This window comes from Dermochelys coriacea, chromosome 2, assembly GCF_009764565.3.
Source record: "Dermochelys coriacea isolate rDerCor1 chromosome 2, rDerCor1.pri.v4, whole genome shotgun sequence".
In the NCBI taxonomy this organism is placed as follows: Eukaryota; Metazoa; Chordata; order Testudines; family Dermochelyidae; genus Dermochelys; species Dermochelys coriacea.
Window position 1 is genome coordinate 216137791 of NC_050069.1, and position 18737 is coordinate 216156527.

The 18737-nt window shown below is 44.0% G+C and overlaps 1 protein-coding gene across 1 annotated transcript in view; it reads left to right on the top strand.

The window, feature by feature from the left end:
- The window catches only part of DGKB (diacylglycerol kinase beta), a 519697-nt gene that overhangs the window by 42595 nt on the left and 458365 nt on the right, over nucleotides 1-18737 (top strand).

Consider the following 18737-nt stretch of genomic DNA (forward strand, 5'->3'; position numbering starts at 1 on the left):
CTCCTTGAGTTGAAGATACAAACCCACAATTAGTTAATCTAGTCCGTACTGTCAATAAGCTCTCTCATAGCAACATCCCTAAGTAACACATTCAACCATCTCCAGCTGTCTGAGACTCCATTCTATCCCAACAGACAATGATCTGACCTCGGTGATACACATCTTGACTCTGGACTATAGCAATACACTATACTTGGAGCCAAGTATCAGGGAGTAGTTGTGTTAGTCTGTACCCACAGAAACAACAAGGAGTCCTGTGGCATCTTAAAGACTAACAGATTTATTTGGACATAAAGGAAAGCTTATGCCCAAATAAATTTGTTAGTCTTTAAGGTGCCACTGGACTCCTTGTAGTTGGAGCCATCACCCTTTAGGAAAAGCCAACTAGTAGAGAACATTGCAACATCTCTCCTCTGCAACAAGGGCTACCTCTGACTACATTTTCCCATTGACTAGCAAATCTGGGTTAGAGTCTCAGGCCTTATCCTCAAGGCAGTTAGTGGCCTGGGCCCATGATGTCTAAAAGATCGCTGAAAGCTCTGGGATGAAGAGTGTAGTTAACAACACTGCACCTCAGGCACAACAGAACATCAGGATTGGAAGAGCCCTCTAGAGGTCATCTAGTCCAACCCCTTGCTCAAAGAACCCCAACCCCAACTATGCAGGAGACAGAGGTGGGTTTTTTTTTTTGAGGGTCTGTCTGACACTGTCGAACACCAAGTACAAGGAACGCTTGTTCAACTTAACTTTCTCCCATATCAACACCCAACAGTGTGTACATATAAATTAAACCAAGAAAACAAACTAAAAAACCACCACCAGCAAAAACCTACTGAAGCAAAATATTGCATTGCACACACATACACCCTGTGAAGGGGATGGGAGGAGTGGAGAGAGAATTTAGCATTTAGATTGAATTCTGTATAGCTTCTTCTACCACCTACCTTGCTGTTGTATTTCAGCACCTTCTAGTAGTATGTTAAGCAGTGTTAGCCAGGGCTGAAAGTAACTCTGAAGACTTGCCAGTACGGGGTCCAGCTCTGGGTCCCAGAAGGGGTGGGGCCTCGGGTGGAAGGGTTGGGGCTGGGGGTGAGTATCCCCCACAGGCAGCCCTTCCACACTGCCTGTCCCGCACCACCCAGGGCTCTAGCTGTGATTTAAAGGGCCTGGTAGCAACAGCAGTGCCCGGAGCCCTGGGCCCTTTTCAATCGCTGGCCCTGGGGCAACTGCTCCCTTTGCCCCCCACAGTGCTTTAAGCGGGGTCCTTTGCTGTGGCAGTACTTTAACATTGCTGCCCCTTCCCTTCCCCCTGTCAGTGGCAGCGCTTTAATGTGAGCTACATACAGGCCGGTACCAGCTTCTTACTGGTACGCCTCACTTTCACCACTGAGTGTAACTAACGTCTGCCATGTGTGGTTAATTCTTTCCCTGGGTATGCATGGGTGGTTCCTTTTGATCTAAAGAGCTATACACATATATCTGAAGGCAGAATTTGACCCCAAGATGTTTATTTCCCAGTATTTCTGTACTTTTGGAACTTTATTTTTGGGGTTAGGGAAAAGTGACAAACTCATAACATAGAAAAATGTTTGTTTGGTCCATACAACAGAAAGTTTTATTTAATGTTCTGTAGTGCAAAGCACTCCGTATGCCAGCAGTTTTATAGTACACCTATCAATTGGTAACAGGCAAATCAGAAATCACTTGCAGCCAGCCATTCATTAACTGAGGCTGGGTCATAAGTTTTGTGCTTCAGCAGTCTTTCATTTTAAGAGTCATTTGAACTTAAAACTGAGCCAGCATATCCCATGTTTCTGAAATGGGTCATTTGCGGTATATTAACAGATTTTGATCTAAATAATTTATTATCCACTTTTTTGGTGAGATTGAATCCCATTGTGTTGTCTCTCTGTAGACCACGGATTACATATAAAAATCAGTAGAGAACGTGCGTGTGTGTGTGTGAGACACACACACACACACACACACACACACACACACACACGAGGTGGATGAGGTAATCTTTTATTGGACCAACTTTTTCTCCAACAGAAGTTGGTCCCTGAAAGGTATTACCTCACCCACCTTGGATCAAAACAGCTACAACTGCATAGAATTTTGTCCTATAGTGAACAGTACCTATTCTGATGGGACTGTAGATAGTTTTGCTCATTTGTGTACGTGTGCACTTGCCTACAAATGGGGGGAAAAAAGGACTTGCTCATCAAACGTCATGTTTTCACTTTTCATATTTACATAAATGATTTTTTTAAACTCTGATCCGGGAGTTTGAACTCTGGGAAACAAGTCGCTTGAGGCTTATTTGGAAAAGCTTTTGAATAAGTATTGTTTGCCTGTAAAATGGGGGCCTGGAGGAGATTTAGACTGGCATCTTTCATGCTGGAATTATATTTATTTGAGTCAGTTGTGTTGTCTAAAAGGAAGACCGCCAAAGGACAAGAGAGGCTTTGTGAATCTATAACAATGTTAGTACATTTATGTGCTTATTTTGTTCCTCTGAAGTTTCCTCCTTTGATTTTATTTTTTCTTTTTAAAATGTTTTTTTTTGCAGCAGAGAAACCCTTAGGCATTCAGATGTAGTCTTCCTGACCGAGCAAAAAGCTTACCTTAACGCCCTGGACATAGCAAGAATAAATGGAAGTGGAAAGCCTTTTTTAGGTTACTTAGGTTTTGGCTTATGTAAGTTCTGGCTTTTAAAATATTTGGAAGCTTAGAGAGACAAAACTTGTACCCTGATGCACCCCAAATTATTTCACTATAACCATAGTGGGAAAGATGCATTGTAAATATGTACCTCTACATTTAAAATGTAATTAAGTGTTAAATGATTTTATTCATGACACCAAGTCTGTTTCTCCTCATTGGCATAAAACTTGATATATTGGAGTGGAGGATCAGGGTTTCTCTGGTTAATATTCCTCTTAACCATGGGGACTATAACAGTGCAATATTTTCTCCCCAATTCAAATGTTCTTCTTAACGTGTCACATGTGTTTTCTATGTCACGTGTCCCCAGTGTTACTGGATATATTGCAAATAAATAATGTAAGAAAGAGCATTTGAGTAATTGCTTTTCTGAGGAGTACACTGGGTGGTTTTTTTTTTTTTTGTAATATTAAAAATTTAAATGGACATTTTTACAAGCTCAGGAACACACTCCAGGGTGTACATTTGTCAGGCAATATGCACATTTCTTAGTTGTGTCAAAGGCATTCAGATAAATTTTATGGCTCAGTGGGTAAAAATCAGCAAAGCTCCATTGACTTCAGTGGAGGAATTCCAATTCATACCAGCTGTGTATCTCACTCCATACCTCAGTACATTGGGTATGTATTACTAAAATGAGTGAATGCTCTTTAATGTGGTTTTTTTTCTATAAATAACAAAAGAGAAAGTTGCAGCTTCTAACATTTGTCAGGTTTCAGAGTAGCAGCCGTGTTAGTCTGTATTCGCAAAAAGAAAAGGAGTACTTGTGGCACCTTAGACTAACAAATTTATTTGAGCATAAGCTTTCACGAGCTACAGCTCACTTCATCGGATGCTTATGCTCAAATAAATTTGTTAGTCTCTAAGGTGCCACAAGTACTCCTTTTCTTTTAACATTTGTGTATTCAGTTAGGGGTTATGAAAACTGTTACTACAAAAAAAAAAAGGCAAATAAAATCAGGCCTCAAAAAGAGGAGTGGTAAATGCCTTTGATTAGTATTTCATTCAAAGCGCATAATGTAAACGTAATTGGCAGGTGAAGTCTCGTCAACACTGTAGCCATGAATTTTCTAGAAACTGCCAAATGAATTGTAAGGTGTGATGCATTCATCAGTGATTTCACATACACAAATCTAGAAAGAACTCAAGGATTGTTAACATTTCCCCCACCCCCCCGTATAGCTTGTATGGCACTAACAACCTCAGTGCAGGGCACAGGTGATTAATAGTGAGGCATCAACTCCTCTGAGCTGGTCATTAATTCCCAGGAAATACCACCTACTTTGATCAATATTGCTTAATTAATAGAGCAGAAATAATGTAACTGGTAACCTTGCACATTTTTAATATGCTACAGAGTTGGAAGTTAGAGTAATTCAGGACTAAATCACTCCTCTGCTGTTCATTATATATGCAATTTTTCATTGTGTGACAAGCCTGCAAATGGCAATGTTGATTCCTTAAAGAAAAATGTTTAGACACTGTCTGTATAAGGAAATTCTCTGTGTTCTCAACTGACTTACCTGAAATAGTATAGAAGATAATTTCTTGAATGTGTCTGTGCCAGCATCTGCTGGCTAATAGATGGTCTTAAACTGTTATGGAAGACTATTTTGAAGAGTCCATTTAAGCACTTCAGCTCCCTCCCTCACAAATAAAAGTCCTTCTAAATGGTTAGACTTTGCAAATATCCTTGTGTAGTCAGGGCCTCGCTCTACAGAGGTTTGACTGGTTCAGTGCTGGCAAACCTGCAGGCAAAGGGACTCATGGGTCAGAGGTGCACTGCCTACGAGCAGGTTAAAAGACCAATGTGATGTTTGTTGGTTGTGCTCCACTGCTGTGTGACGTGGAGTACAAGCTGTTTTTGTGCTGACCAAGTGTACTGTGGTGAAAATGTTGAGCCACTGGGGAGATTTTGATTTCTTTCCCCTCATTGTTGCCTTGCCTGAGACATATCACAAATTCGTCATCCCTCTTACATTTCCCCCCCACCCCACCATGTCTCCTCCTGTGAAGCAAGAAACATGTGATTGCTGTTTCTATGACTTTCTTCACAAACACACACAAGTTTGGAACCATCCCCTAAAGCCCAGCCTCTATGGGAAGGCTGCCACCCAACAGGCATGTGAAGGATGTGAATGAAAATGTTTCACACTGAATCTTTGACAGTGAAGTTAGGGGGGCCAATACAATGGTATCACAGAGGGCCTCAAGTAACTTTGCGTCAGCCCTGTTTAGAGAAGTTCAATTCTTGAAATGCATAATTGTTTCAACCTCTATAGCAATTAAGGGGTGAAACATTCTGCTGATATATTATTTGTTCCTGTTACTCAAGGAAAGCCACCAATCAGTCATGCTTTGGGGGAGTAACTGGTTCCATAGAGAGAAATTGTTGTCCCTCTGTGGTGTGTGTTCTCTTTCTCTTTTCTTTTCTTTCAGAAGCATAAAGTTGGAATAGGTTTCTATGATTGACTCCCATTCATTTAGCCATTCTCCTTTTTAGTGGGGGGGTAGTGTTGAGGCTCACTGGTTGGCAGGAATGGGGAGAAATGAGTTTGCAGAGGACCTAGATCATCCCACTTCTTTCCTTTTCCTATAACTTGGAGGATGCCTACTTAAACACAGGTTTTGTGTTGTAAAACCTTGTTGTAAAATCTTATGTTCTTGACCAAACCATTCACTCAGCCCAAGACTATAACAGGGTTCAAAAAAGAACTAGATAAATTCATGGAGGATAGATACATCAATGACTATTAGCCAGGATGGGTAGCGATGGTGTCCCAGCCTCTGTTTGCCAGAAGCTGGGAATGGGCGACAGGGGATGGATCACTTGATTACCTGTTCTGTTCCCTCTGGGGCACCCGGCATTGGCCCAAGGATACTGGGCTAGATGGACCTTTAGTCTGACCCAGTATGGCTGTTCTTACGTTATCTTCTTATGTTTTTCTTCTGTTACCATCAAACCCACCCTCCCCTTTGAAGAGTAAGTGACTGGAAAGTTTGTGAATAAAGTTGTGTGAGAGAATTTCCATCATAGGAAGATGGAAAGACTTTCTATATAGTGGAAAGTCACAGAGACAACAGAGTAAATTCAAGGGCCAATTTCTGGGACATATTACTTGGAGACACATTGTGACCAGGAGATACCAGAGGAAGTTTTTTATATTTGTATTGTAATAAAATGGATGCCTTAGTAATATTAGGTCTTCAATTTGTCTTATTTGAAGGATCTGCTTTGTCTCTAAGCTCTTCATCAAGGAGGACTGGGAAGTTACCTAAACAAAGATTTTATGTGAACAAAATGATGGCAGAGATCCATGTATTCTGGAATAGGTCAAACTCTTAGAGGATCAGTGGAGTTTAGTATTTGACATCCTGTATATTTTAAGAGTATACCTTATTGCTTTCTTCGAAATAATTTGCCTTTGCATGGAGAAGTAAATGCACTGTTTATATCTGTAAAATGCAGGCAATCAATATTTTGCTTGCCAACAAGCAGGGTCATGTTTGATTAATGCTTTGGTTGTTTTCTTTTCCCATTTGTTGTGCTGTCACTGTGATGGCTTTCCACTTGGTAAACTAGGATAGATTTCTCTCATTGCATGACTTCTATAAGGTCCTCGGGGAACAACATTTTAAAACAAAGTGCAAATAATGTATTTTAGTTGAAACTTCATCAAATTCATGTAAATTATATGTTGATTTACATTACTGAAACCCAACCCATTTGTATGAAATGTGTTTCTTGTTGAAAGGAAACATTTATATCTGATCTGACTTATACAACTGAGGAGAAGTGTGCATCAGTGGATATTTGGCATGTTTCCACTATCTCTATAATCTATGGTACACAGGATTTTTATAGCAACATCATCTATATATAATGAAAGACTTAACTGTAAAAAAAAAAAAAAAAAAAACTTAACAATGAAAACAGAGTAACAGAGCTGCAGGAATGCTACCTTTCCTTATATAGGGCTGGATTGCTCCTTCTGAGTAAAACACGTGAGAGGACTGAGAGGGGAATCTCCATGAGGTTCCCCTTGTAGAGATTCCTCCATGTTCTGCTGCACCATGTGATAGTCTGTAAGACCTGACCCCAAGTTAGGAATCAGCAGGAGGGCAGGGCATCCTTATAGGGACTTTGCACCTCTGATTTGCCTCCACAGCATCACTCAACCCATGCGAATTGGTTTCATTGGTCCTAGCTGCCTCAAGGGCCCTCTCCTTAAAACAGATCAGAGAGGGCTTTGTCGAAAAGATATAGCCCCAAAGTCTAAAAGCTTTTCCTTGAAAACTCTGCTGGCCCCAGGATAGGCACCAAGTACATTTCCCCAGGCCCCACACCTTGTCTACCCACTGCTCCCCCTGCTTGCTCAGTTCGTGGCCCCTTCTCTCTTGTTAGTCTCGATCAGTGGAGAGCCTTTCAGGGGGTTTTGGGAGAATGGCATGCTGTCTCAGAGATGGCAGAGACCTCTTGCACATGTGAGGTGGGAGATGTATGTATGTGAAGGGTACCCCCATACATGGACTGGGCACATGATGATCCCCCTTCATAGAATGTTCAACTATAAAATCATTCTAGTTGCACAGGGACAGAGCAATTAGTTAAGATCTCTGATTAGTCACTGTCTTGTCATGGGCACTAATGCTAATGCCAGATTTTTCAAATTAAGTATGTTTATTAAATAGTTGAACTAAGCTACAATGATACAGCATACACTAACGTTAATTTGTACAAATGAAGAATTTAATATAATTCAGAAAACCAGCAGTAATGTGATAACAGCGTAATAAATTACATGAATCGGCTATTTAAAAATAAAACTGTCTTCAGTAAAACCTAATCAATCAGAACCAGTCTGTCATTTAATGAAAAATTCCCTGATGATCTTAGCTATTTTCTGACATATAAATAAAACAATGACTGAAGTTCCCAAGTTAGAATTGTAGTGATCTGCTAAAATGTCAGTACCGCCTAATGTAGTTCTTCCCCTTTTTCTTTGCTATTGAAGTTGACTCATTACTATCTAGCACTGGCTTCTGTGAGAGCTGACATAAATTACCATTAACTGCCATCATCCGCAATTTTGCTATTTTTCCATTCCACTGTGCTTGCTTCAACCAACCTTTACTATTGTTCAATCATCATTTTAGTGCCATCTCTTTCACTTCTATCCCACATTTGATTTTAATTTGAGAATATGAACACAGTAATCTATCTTTAATGTGTCTTATTTGTAAAGCCTGTATTGATTCTGGTTTTTAATTGAACAGGACAAGGAAGCAGTCCAAGCAGAGATTCACATGAACAAAGATAACGATTATTCTCATCAGATGGCCATGATTCTTTCTTGATCCATGTGTAAATGCTCACCTTGCTAACCCGAGCGTAGCTTTGGTGAGGCCAGGAGCAGTGGAGAGAGAATGAATATCTCAATTGGGATCAGCTGGGGCAGTGCTCCATGTGCTTCCTTTGCTTGCCCCTCCATTTTCTGCTTGTTTTTAGCATGCATGGGGTGGTGGAGGGGGACTGCTTCTTTCTCCTCTCCCTTTTTCCCTTCCTCATGCTGCACAGTATAGGGATATGTGCGGGAGTGTCACATGCTGCATCTGAGCCTAAACTTTGGAATCTCTCACTGCTGCTACCATTAAGTGCTGGAAGTGTTTGTCTAGTGGCTGGAAAGTGAGGGTGCTGCTGCTTCGATGAAGTAGCCATTGTGGGCTCCCTGTTTCAGCCCCACCTTCCCATTCTTAATCTAGTTGCTGGATCTGATCTCCTGTGATGCTGAGAGCTAGACTGATTGTCAATTTTGGGGTCTGGAAGAGATTTTCCCATATGCCAAAATTGCCAAACTGCTGCTGCCAAAACTTCCATCTGGCATCCAAGAGGGATGGGTTTTTGGGGGGTGTAAGTTACAATTGTTATAACTTTGGAGGGTTCCAGTGCAGTTGGTGTGTTAGAGAGGGTCTAGTCTGAGGTCCTGTAACCCAGTAGTCTGCTTGGGCATTGGTCCTGAGAATGACATTGCTTCTATGTCTCACAGTGTTTGGCTCCACTTATCTTTCCTACTTCCAGTGTGGAGGAGGAGAATGGGCTGGAACTCTGGTTTCCAGTCAGGATCCCTTCGTTGATTGGAGGGCAACATGGGGACCTGACCTTCATATGTGCCCTCAGGTTGGTAGTACCACAGACATTGGTGCCGATTTGAGAACCACACTGGAACAATTGTGCCATGTAGTTTGGGGTGGCTAACCAAGTTAGGTAATAGGTTTAAATAAAGTTGCCGCCTCCACATTTAACCATACGATGAGCTTTGTATCTCTTTGTTTCCATGTCCACATCAATAATCTATATTTCTTAGATTCATCGATTTTTAAAGCCAGAGGGGACGATTGTGATCATAACACAGGCCATAGGACTTTCCCAAATTAGTTCCTGTTTGAACTAGAGTATATCTTTCAGAGAAACAGACAATCTTGATTTAAAAAATTTCCAGTGATAGAGAATTCACCACAACCCTTTCTAAGTTGTTCCACTAGTTAATTACCCCTTACTATTAGCAATGTGTACCTTATTTCTAATCTGAATCTGTCTAGCTTCTACTTCCAGTGACTGGACCTTGTTTTGACTTGTGTCTGCTAGATTGAAGAGGTTTTTTTTTCTATTTTCCATGTAAGTAGTTAGAAACTGGTGAAGCCAACTCTTCACCTTCTCGTTGTTAAGCTAAATAGATTGAGCTCCTTGAGTCTTTCATTATAAGGCATGTTTTCCCATCCTTTTAATGATTCTCTTGGCTGTTCGCTGAATCCTCTTCCTCCCCAATTTTTCCACATCATTCTTGAATTGTGGACACCAGAACTATACAATGTATTCCCGTAGTGGTTTCACCAGTGCAAAATACAGAGGTGTTGCATATAAAAATTGGTGATTAATATAGATTTTTTTTTTTTAAATATTTTTTTTGTTTAAAGTTTTGTTTGTGGGAGGCTGTGGTCCTAGTCCTTTGCAGCCCTGGCCAGGAGTCTCTGCTCTACTGAAGACTAGACTAGATGATCTCCTGTGGTCTCCTCCAACCCTAATCTTCTATGATGCTAAGAGGATGGTCCCCCAGCCACAAGGGAGGCCACCCTACTGCTGAACAGTTCCTACCCAGGGATGTCCTACCCTCCCACTCCTGGCTGGTGAATGAATGAGGATTGTGACAGTGGAGCTGCAGAGGGCTCCTCGCCTGGCTGCAGGGCTAGTGACACCCGATCCCTGCAGTGCAAAGTATGGGGAAGGCCCTGGTCCTAGCCCAGAAGTGGGCAAACTACAGCCCGTGGGCCACATCCAGCCCACAGGACCCTCTGGCCCCTCCCCTCCTGTTCCCCTCCCACGCAGCCTCAGCTCACTGCACCGCTGGCGCAATGCTTTGGGTGGGTGTGTGTGTGTGTGGGGGGGGGCTGTAGCTCCTGGGGCAGCGCAGCTGCAGGGCCCTGGCCTGACCCAGTGCTCTGTGCTGTGTGGCTGTAGTGCCGCCAGCCACCAGTGCTCCAGGCAGTGTGGGAAGGGGGCAGGGGGGTCGGATAGAAGACAAGGAAGTTCGAGGGGGGTGTTCAGGGGCCGGGGGTGTGAATAGGGGTTGGGGCTGTCAGAGGGCAGGAAACAGGGTGGTTGAATGGGGTCAGGGGTCCCAGGAGGGCAGTCAGGAAGGAGAGGAGGGGTTCGATGGGTGGGGGGGGGACAGTCAGGGGCAGGAGGGTCTGAGGGCGCTCGGGGACAGGCAGCAGGGGGTGGTGGATGGGGCAGGAGTCCCAGGGAACAGGGAATGGGGGGAGGTTGGATGGGGTAGCAGTCCCAGGGGGGCCATCAGGGGGCAAGAAGCAGGGGCGGTCGGATAGGGGTCGAGGGCCGTCCACGCCTGGCTGTTTGGGGAGGTACAGCCTACCCTAAACGGCCCTCCATACAATTTTGGAAACCTGATATGGCCCTCAGGCCAAAAAGTTTGCCCGCCCCTGTCCTAGCCATTCAGCTCCCTATGGATTGGGGCTCGTCCTCCACTCTGCCCTGGTCCAGCAGTCTCTGCTCTGCCCTATCAGGATTGCAGCCTTCCTTACATCTGCATGGATCCAGTGTCACCAGCCCCATGGTCATGCAGAGAGCCCTCTGCAGCTCTGCTGTAACAGCCCTGCAAGGTTGCAGAGGGCTCCTTGCTCTGCTACAAGGTTGGGGGAATGCAATCCCGGCAGAAGCCAGGTGTGAGAGGAGGCTACATTTCCACAAGCTGCTTCTGATGGATATTGTTTTTGTTGATTTCAGTGTGTTAGCGGAAATCGACATTTACCAACAGCTATAAATTTAATTTAGATCTGTCCAAGCCTAAATTTTCTCTCTACTCCTGGCCAAGATTGTCCTGTTTATACATCTCAGGATCACATTAACGTTTTTGCCCCAGTGGTGCTCATATTCAGCTATTACCCACCCTGATTCTCCCCCTCCCCTCCCCCACCAAGTTTTTTTTGGTCACTGCTTTTCAGGATAGCATCTCGATTCTGTAAGCATTATCTCCATTCTTTGTTCTTAGATATGGCTTTGTATTTGAACATATTGAAATACATATTATTTGCTTGCATGAACAATTCCTTCAACTTCACTAACAAGATGCTCTCCTTTCACTACTGTAGTAGCTACTAATTCTTTTTTTCTTAACATTGCTAGCCTTTGTTCACTGTAATTAGTTGTTTTGGCTCTTCAGCCTATACTGTGTATCGTGTGTTGCGCAGGATTTAAACTGGCTACAGCTTCAAAAAGCAGGCATGTCAATATAATCAATATTGCTAATACTTTGTCTGAAAATGTTCTACTGAGGAACTCAGGACTAGGATATTAAGTATTTGGCATCAATAGCTGCACCCTGTGGGCATATTCTACTCCAGTCTGCCTCAGTTCTGGATACTGTTGATTTTGCACTTGTCTTGATCTTCCATTGCATATTGTCACAGGTGTGAGTGTAAACCATACACCTCCTGAGTGTGGTGTTCTGTACCATCTAGTGGCAGCGAGACCACTGTGAGAGAGAATGAGATTGAGTCTGCTCTATAGCCTTAGCTGACAGCCAGTTACCTTTTAGCTCATGCAGTAGACTCCTGCACTAAGCTCCAGAGGTCACAGGTTCGATCCTGCCCACTGGTGTGTCACTGTGGCATGTGTCCCCCACTTCCCTCTCCTGCCACAAGGGGTCATGAATACCCTCTACTGAAATTCCAAATGATTAATGGGTCTATTTTGATGGGCAGGGAACGTGACCAAGGAGTAAATGCACTCAGCAGCAAAGTTCCCCTGGGACATGGCTGGTTTCTGATGGGAAGTCCGCGTTTGAGTAAGTGTTGCTGGAGCATTAAATCCTCTGTATGGTGAACTGGTTGGGGTGGCTAGGGAGTCAGCCAGTTGCAGCATGGCTATGAAGAGAACCATGATACTCTTGGGGAGAGGATCCTGCATTTTGTATAGATTTCCCAGTCATCTCTGGAAGAGTCTCTAGAATCTGCACAGATACCCTCTCCCATGGTTGCTTTCCAACCTGAGAGACAAAAGAAACTTCCCACAGATAAACTTCTGCTGTTTCTAGAGCATGTTTATTCTCCTGAATGTTTTTCCATACAGAGATTATTTGTACCATTGTTTCTTGAGCACAGGTGGAAAAATAATTCAATTGAAAACAAAACACCTTTTTATGCTATTTAGATAACAGCTTCTTGGCATTTGTTCTTATTTTTCCAACTTTCCCCAGATAGAAAATTAGCATGTTTAGGGCTATTAACATACTTATTCTTAGATACCCATAAAGTAAATCACATATGCGTCAGTCAATACATTTTGATCACTTGTGTAATGAAGGGAAAGACATTGTTACCTGGTTGTTGTTCTATGATATAATAGTGCTACACAAGTTTGCCATTTAGGTGACACTAAGGCCTTGACTACACTACAAAGTTAAGTCAACTTAAGTTACGCTGATGTCGTAATTAAACTGGGGTTGCATGTCTGATCTACGCTCCTTGTTTTGGCAGAGCGCGTCCACAGTAGCAGCTGTTGCATGGACACAGAGTAGTGCATGGTGGGGAGGTCCTCCAGTTTTCAACTGGCTGCAGGGTGTTTTGGGAAGGGTTTGCAATGTCTCATGGGGGCAGGTTCAGGATCTCATGATGCAGGTTTCTCAATCCCATCATTCCATGGGCATCCAGCTGCTTTTCAACTGCCCTGGTAACCTGCAAGCCAGCCATCTCTGTCACAAAGCATGGATCCTGCACTGCTCTTCAGTATTGTGCTGTGCATTATAACCACAGGGATATAAGAGGAGATCAATAGGTGGGCTATTTGGCTGAGGGGGCCTTGAAGGAGCATTTTAATAATGAGCCACAGTAATGTGTGTTTCTGTAGTGTCCTGAGCCTGATGTTTGTTTGCATCATGCTATGAACCTTGTAATGATGGCTGTGTGTGCCTGACTATAACAATGCACATGCACTTATTGCTATTGTCCAGTGAATGTAATCAACAGCCACCATGTGATAGAGAATAATAAAGATAAATTCAGTTTTCATAAGTAGATTTTTTTTTTTTAATTTCACACCCATGCAAACGTACCTATGTAATTCTGAGGTAAACTTCATACATGCAGGGGAAAGTATCTTTAAAGGGGAGGGAACAGGGAGTTCACAAGCACATACACCAACAAGGCGCTCACAGCTAGGTGTGGCTGTCCATTGTGTTTAATCTCCTGTGGGGTGGAGGGCCTTGGGTACTGGTTCAGCCCTGGAAGATGCATGGAATGGGGGAGCGGAAGAGTGTAGGGAGGTTCTGGATACTGGAATGCTTTTTCTTTTCTAATTAAGCTTTTGTATGATTGAAGAATGTTTCAGTCAGAATTCAAACAAACCTCAAACACATGAATTTGTTTCAGATAGAGATTTACATTTTTATCTAAGGATTGGTTGTTGAGTGTTGTAACTCGCATGCAGTACACTTCTCTCCCCTCCCTCCCTATGATCCTATATCAGGACATGTGCACTTATGCAAAGAGAAAGCAAAGGGGAATAAATCCTTATGATTTCTCTGTAGCTACTAGCTCTGATGAATTCTGTTGTAAATATATTTCAGTACTACCACTCCAATAGAGAATTGAGGCAATAGATTCCAAAGAGTATATCAGAGCAAATGTAACTACAAGTGTAGTAAGAAGACAGATTCTTGAAACTGGAGGCACTGGTCCAGTTTTTTTCTGACATCTGGTTGCTTTTCAGACTCCTTCCTTCCTTTGAAAGAGGTGAGAGACCACTGTGATCACTGTGGAGGTAGAGACCCGAGTCATGTCGTCTCAATAACAAAAGTTCATTCCAATTCTGAATATGTGCAATGCAGTGGAAATACAGTATCTCTCCACATGACACTGACTCACTTTTAATAACACTGTACAGAGCCATGTAATGCTGCAATTTATTTTAATGTAACATGTTTACGAAATTAAAGATCTTCTAAACTGGATTTTGTTTTAATACAAAAACCTTCCTCAGGATAAGTAAATCTCTCTTCTTTAATGAATAATGTACAGTAGGTGTACAAAAATTGTACCAATTTCCCACACTCCATCAGTAATTAAACCCTGTGCAGTTTACATCTATATGAAAAAGTGAATGCCAGTGGTATACATTTTTACTTGTTCCAGGAAAAGTTTTAAATCCTTTTTTTTTCATTCTTCCTTAAAACCATGCCCTCTTTTCACACTACTTGAGGCTAAGCACTCTGACCCCCACTCTGATTGCTCCTCCCCATTTCCCTCCCATACCACCTCCCTGACCCCAGCCTCTACCTTCCTCATAGCCCCTCCCACCCATATACCATCCCATATCATAGAATCATAGAATATCAGGGTTGGAAGGGACCCCAGAAGGTCATCTAGTCCAACCCCCTGCTCAAAGCAGGACCAAGTCCCAGTTAAATCATCCTAGCCAGGGCTTTGTCAAGCCTGACCTTAAAAACCTCTAAGGAAGGAGATTCTACCACCTCCCTAGGTAACGCATTCCAGTGTTTCACCACCCTCTTAGTGAAAAAGTTTTTCCTAATATCCAATCTAAACCTCCCCCATTGCAACTTGAGACCATTACTCCTCGTTCTGTCATCTGCTACCATTGAGAACAGTCTAGAGCCATCCTCTTTGAAACCCCCTTTCAGGTAGTTGAAAGCAGCTATCAAATCCCCCCTCATTCTTCTCTTCTGCAGACTAAAGAATCCCAGCTCCCTCAGCCTCTCCTCATAAGTCATGTGCTCTAGACCCCTAATCATTTTTGTTGCCCTTCGCTGTACTCTTTCCAATTTATCCACATCCTTCTTGTAGTGTGGGGCCCAAAACTGGACACAGTACTCCAGATGAGGCCTCACCAGTGTCGAATAGAGGGGAACGATCACGTCCCTCGATCTGCTCGCTATGCCCCTACTTATACATCCCAAAATGCCATTGGCCTTCTTGGCAACAAGGGCACACTGCTGACTCATATCCAGCTTCTCGTCCACTGTCACCCCTAGGTCCTTTTCCGCAGAACTGCTGCCGAGCCATTCGGTCCCTAGTCTGTAGCGGTGCATTGGATTCTTCCATCCTAAGTGCAGGACCCTGCACTTATCCTTATTGAACCTCATTAGATTTCTTTTGGCCCAATCCTCCAATTTGTCTAGGTCCTTCTGTATCCTATCCCTCCCCTCCAGCGTATCTACCACTCCTCCCAGTTTAGTATCATCCGCAAATTTGCTGAGAGTGCAATCCACACCATCCTCCAGATCATTTATGAAGATATTGAACAAAACGGGCCCCAGGACCGACCCCTGGGGCACTCCACTTGACACCGGCTGCCAACTAGACATGGAGCCATTGATCGCTACCCGTTGAGCCCGACAATCTAGCCAGCTTTCTACCCACCCTATAGTGCATTCATCCAGCCCATACTTCCTTAACTTGCTGACAAGAATGCTGTGGGAGACTGTGTCAAAAGCTTTGCTAAAGTCAAGAAACAATACATCCACTGCTTTCCCTTTATCCACCGAACCAGTAATCTCATCATAAAAGGCGATTAGATTAGTCAGGCATGACCTTCCCTTGGTGAATCCATGCTGACTGTTCCTGATCACTTTCCTCTCCTCTAAGTGCTTCAGGATTGATTCTTTGAGGACCTGCTCCATGATTTTTCCAGGGACTGAGGTGAGGCTGACCGGCCTGTAGTTCCCAGGATCCTCCTTCTTCCCTTTTTTAAAGATGGGCACTACATTAGCCTTTTTCCAGTCATCCGGGACTTCCCCCGTTCGCCACAAGTTTTCAAAGATAATGGCCAAGGGCTCTGCAATCACAGCCGCCAATTCCTTCAGCACTCTCGGATGCAATTCGTCCGGCCCCATGGACTTGTGCACGTCCAGCTTTTCTAAATAGTCCCTAACCACCTCTATCTCTACAGAGGGCTGGCCATCTCTTCCCCATTTTGTGATGCCCAGCACAGCAGTCTGGGAGCTGACCTTGTTAGTGAAAACAGAGGCAAAAAAAGCATTGAGTACATTAGCTTTTTCCACATCCTCTGTCACTAGCTTGCCTCCCTCATTCAGTAAGGGGCCCACACTTTCCTTGGCTTTCTTCTTGTTGCCAACATACCTGAAGAAACCCTTCTTGTTACTCTTGACATCTCTTGCTAGCTGCAGCTCCAGGTGCGATTTGGCCCTCCTGATATCTTTCCTACATGCCCGAGCAATATTTTTATACTCTTCCCTGGTCATATGTCCAACCTTCCACTTCTTGTAAGCTTCTTTTTTATGTTTAAGATCCGCTAGGATTTCACCATTAAGCCAAGCTGGTCGCCTGCCATACTTACTATTCTTTCGACTCATCGGGATGGTTTGTCCCTGTAACCTCAACAGGGATTCCTTGAAATACAGCCAGCTCTCCTGGACTCCCTTCCCTTTCATGTTAGTCCCCCAGGGGATCCTGGCCATCTGTTCCCTGAGGGAGTCAAAGTCTGCTTTCCTGAAGTCCAGGGTCCGTATCCTGCTGCTTACCTTTCTTCCCTGCGTCAGGATCCTGAACTCAACCAACTCATGGTCACTGCCTCCCAGATTCCCATCCACTTTTGCTTCCCCCACTAATTCTACCCGGTTTGTGAGCAGCAGATCAAGAAAAGCGCTCCCCCTAGTTGGCTCCCCTAGCACTTGCACCAGGAAATTGTCCCCTACGCTTTCCAAAAACTTCCTGGATTGTCTATGCACCGCTGTATTGCTCTCCCAGCAGATATCAGGAAAATTAAAGTCACCCATGAGAATCAGGGCATGCGATCTAGTAGCTTCCGTGAGTTGCCGGAAGAAAGCCTCATCCACCTCATCCCCCTGGTCCGGTGGTCTATAGCAGACTCCCACCATGACATCACTCTTGTTGCACACACTTCTAAACTTAATCCAGAGACACTCAGGTTTTTCCACAGTTTCGTACCGGAGCTCTGAGCAGTCATACTGCTCCCTTACATACAGTGCTACTCCCCCACCTTTTCTGCCCTGCCTGTCCTTCCTGAACAGTTTATAACCATCCATGACTGTACTCCAGTCATGTGAGTTATCCCACCAAGTCTCTGTTATTCCAATCACGTCATAATTCCTTGACATCACCAGGACCTCCAGTTCTCCCTGCTTGTTTCCAAGGCTTTGTGCATTTGTATATAAGCACTTGAGATAACCTGTTGATTGCCCCTCATTCCCAGTATGAGGCAGGAGCCCTCCCCTCACAGACATTCCTGCCTGTGCTTCCTCCCGGTATCCCGCTTTCCCACTTACCTCAGGGCTTTGGTCTCCTTCCCCCGGTGAACCTAGTTTAAAGCCCTCCTCACTAGGTTAGCCAGCCTGCTGGCAAAGATGTTCTTCCCTCTCTTCGTAAGATGGAGCCCGTCTCTGCCCAGCACTCCTCCTTCATGGAACACCATCCCATGGTCAAAGAATCCAAAGCCTTCTCTCCGACACCACCTGCGTAGCCATTCGTTGACCTCCACGATTCGACGGTATACCAACACCTGACCCCAGCCCCCTCCTTGTAGAAGCGGCTTGTCTGCAGCTCAACACCGGAGTGACTATTTGCTTCCCTTGCCTTCTGCTCTCCCTGTTGCAGCTCTTTGGGTTTGTTTTGTTTTTTTTTACATAGCACGGCTGCATGTCCCTATCATTGTCCTTCTCTACCATGCCCTGAGCAAATTCCCGCAGCTGGAGTGGAGCTGTGCCTGCAAAGCATCTTCTCCCCTCAAACTCAGCAGATCCACCACTACTACACAGGTACTCCCAGGCAGGAGCCTGTTTGTTGCATGGAGCCAGCTACTGCCCAGCTGAACATGCCATTTGAGCTCTTCACACTGAGCAAACAGGAAGAGCAATTTCAAAATTTCCTGGGGTTTTAAAAGAGAGGGCCGCCTACATGTGTACCTGGCTGCAGGGCAGTGGAGTTCAAAACGGTGATCGGAGCAATTTCAGTGGGCATTGTGGGATACCTCCTGGAGGCCACTTAAGCAATGCAGTGTCTACACTGACACTGTGTCGCTCTAACTATGTCACCTTAAGCTCTGCACCTCTCCTTGAGATGGTCAGCGTATCAGGCAAGTTAAAGTGGTGGGAGGAACATTGTAGTGTGTATACCTCCATAGTTAGGTCGATGTAAGCTGCCTTATGTGGACTTAACTTTGTAGTGTAGACGAGCCCTAAGTATGATCAGACATTCTGCAGTGTAATTCAGGATTCAAAATTCTTCAAGGTGATATGGTATTGCACTAATGTCTAAAAATAACTTAATTTGGGATTGACCCTTAATTTTTTAAAATTATCTTACATTAGGTGAATTAGACCTACCCTATTGCTCATTTCTCTTCTTGATTTCTGAATTGGTTTACCCAGATACCGTAATCAAGCCTGAGACTGAAAGGAGATGCTGTCTGTTGTTAAACATTTGTTTGTCTTTCTTTTCTA